Source organism: Pinus tabuliformis, chromosome 1_1 (assembly GCF_031772625.1).
Source record: "Pinus tabuliformis cultivar Carrire ecotype Pingquan chromosome 1_1, CPIR1, whole genome shotgun sequence".
NCBI classification, from domain to species: Eukaryota; Viridiplantae; Streptophyta; class Pinopsida; order Pinales; family Pinaceae; genus Pinus; species Pinus tabuliformis.
In genome coordinates this window covers 354,686,357-354,689,444 of record NC_142297.1, presented here as the reverse complement: position 1 = coordinate 354,689,444, position 3,088 = coordinate 354,686,357, and positions in this window count along the sequence as shown.

Sequence of the window (3,088 nt, the reverse complement as noted above, 5' to 3'; positions counted from 1 at the left end):
TGTTTCCTTGAGTGGATATGAGTACTATGTTTTATTCAGTGATGATCACTCCAGGAGGACCTGGATTTATTTTTTGAAGACCAAGAGTGAGGTCTTCAAGTGGTTTCAGGAGTTCAGAGCTCTTGTGGAGACTCAGACAGGTCGAAAGATCAAGTCCTTGAGGTCGGACAATGGAGGAGAGTACACCCTTGGAGAGTTTGTTGACTATTGTGCGGAGGCAGGCATTAGGAGGGAGTTCACTGTTCCTTACAACCCCCAACAGAACGGGGTTGCGGAGAGGAAGAACAGAACCATCACAGGGGCTGCCAAAGCCATGTTACATGATCAGGGGTTGCCATTGTTCTTGTGGGCAGAGGCCTGCAACACAGCTGTTTACTTGCAAAACATGAGTCTGCATCGTGCCTTGGGGCACATGACTCCGGAGGAGGCTTTCTCTGGGAAGAAGCCTGATCTTGGTCATCTCCATATCTTTGGATGCATAAAATACTCCTATATACCCAAGGAGAAGAGGACCAAACTAGAGCCCACTGCAGAGAAGGGTATCTTTGTGGGCTACAGCGAGACCTCAAAGGTCTTTCGAATTTACATTCCTGCACAGAGGAGAGTTGTTGTCAGACGGGATGTGAAGTTCGAGGAGGACAGGGCCTTTAGGAGGTCACGGGAGTTAGAGTATCTAGATCAGCCAGACCCTCAGCAGCAATTGAGTCAGTCACAGGGATCCAGTGGGCAGGGATCAGGAGGATCCGGAGGTACATCCATGAGGATGTCAGGTCCATCAGTGAGCAGTGGCTCGCCGAGCCGGAGGGGTGGTGCTCCGAGCAGCATGCAGAGCAGTTCACAGAGCAGTTCACTAGGGAGTCCACTGATGGACAGTTCACACGGTACCTCAGCTTCTACAGGTTCAGGTGCAGGCAGGAGGACAGCAGACAGACAGTTAGGAATTCAGGCTACTGATGGTGATGAGGAGGAGGAGTTTCATTCTCCTAAGGGAGAAGCATGCTCAGGGAAGAGGAAGCCCAAGTGGCTTCAGGACACCTTGAGAGATGCCACATCTGTTGCTGAGCCGAAGAGGCCGGTCAGAGAGAGTAGACCACCTGAGAGGTTTTGTAACTATATGGCGATGGTTACCAGCATCCTTGACTCTGAGCCTTCTAGCTATGAGGAGGCAGCTAGCCAGCAGGTCTGGAGAGAGGCCATGCAGGAGGAGTATTCTTCTATCATGAAGAATGATGTTTGGGAGGTGGTGCCGAGGCCTGAGGGCAAATCCGTGGTTACTTCCAGATGGCTTTACAAGGTAAAGCATGCTGCAGATGGCAGCATTGAGAAATTCAAAGCGAGGTTTGTGGCTAGAGGGTTCTCCCAGGTAGAGGGAGTTGATTATGAGGAGACCTTCGCTCCCGTGGCTCGATATACTTCGATCCGCTCCATTATATCGATAGCAGCAGAGATGGGTTGGAAGATCCACCAGATGGATGTGAAGACCGCATTTCTCAATGGCTTCATACAGGAGGAGGTGTACATTGAGCAGCCACAGGGCTTTGAGGTGCATGGGAAGGAGTCCCATGTGTGCAGACTGAAGAAGGCCCTTTATGGCCTGAAGCAAGCTCCCAGAGCTTGGTACTCCAAGATAGATACATATTTGCAGGGGATGGGTTTCACAAAGAGTGAGTCAGATCCGAACCTTTACTTTATTGTGATTGGTGAGGAGCCTCTCATTCTGGTGTTGTATGTGGATGACTTGATCCTTACAGGTGCAGAGAGACTCATAGAGCACTGCAAGAGAGATCTTGCGGCGGAGTTTGAGATGAAGGACATCGGTTTGATGGATTACTTTTTGGGTTTGGAGGTGTGGCAGGAGGAGGGGCATTTCTTCCTGGGGCAGGGGAAGTATATTGTGGACATGCTTAGCAGATTCCACATTGAGGATTGTAGACCCATGTCGACACCGATGATCACCAACTAGAAGAAGCTTCATGCTTCGGATTCCGAGTTGGTGGATCCCACATTGTACAGGCAGCTGATTGGTTCCTTGATGTATTTGGTCAACACTAGACCAGATATCTGTTTTGCAGTCAACACGATGAGTCAGTTTATGTGTGAGCCTAGGAAGGTTCATTGGGTGGCTGCAAAACACATTTTGCGGTACTTGCAGGGGACAGTGGATTATGGTCTGGACTACAGGAAGGGAGATGGAGTGAGATTGGTCGGATACACTAATTCTGATTGGGCAGGTTGTGCTTCTGATAGGAAGAGCACTTCAGGGTATTGTTTTGGGTTGGGTTCAGCAGTAGTGTCATGGTTCAGCTGGAAGCAGCAGTCAGTAGCACTGAGTTCAGTGGAAGCAGAGTATATGGCAGCCAGTCTAGCTAGTTGTGAGGCTATCTGGCTTCGCAAGATGTTGTTTGGCTTATTTGGTCAACCATTGAGACCTTCAGTGATTTACTGTGATAATCAGAGTTGCATTAAACTCACGGAGAATCCAGTATTTCATAACAGGTCAAAGCATATCGGGATCAGATATCATTTCATCAGAGACTATGTTCAGAAGGGAGTTGTGAAACTTGTGTATATTTCCACTGATGAGCAGGTTGCAGATATTCTTACCAAAGCCTTACCACGGGGCAAGCATGTCTACTTCAGAGACAAGATGGGTGTGGTGAGGAACACCTTCCTCGGTAAGAGGGAGTGTTGAAATTTGGTACCGGATGACAGGTGGTTCCCTTAGGCTTTGATATTTGGCCTAGGGAAAAGTGTCCAAAAGAATTTAATTTTTCTCCTAAAGTGACTTTATAATTTTATAAAGTTAAATATAATTTAAAAGTGACTTTAAGTGATAAAGTTACTAAGTCTAATTTTAAAGTAACTTTTATAAAGTAAATGAAAAATTAGAAAGGAAAAGTGACTTTGGAAATAAATGACTAAGTGGGTCTTTATTAAAGTGGGGTGAATTAAAAAATAGAAAGTGAGATTTAAATAAGCATTTAATCTCAGCCATTGATCTAAATCTATTTCAGCCATTGGATTTAGAGATCACCCAAAAGTCACTTGGATCACCCAAAAGTCACTTGGAGTTATATTAAAGGAGGAA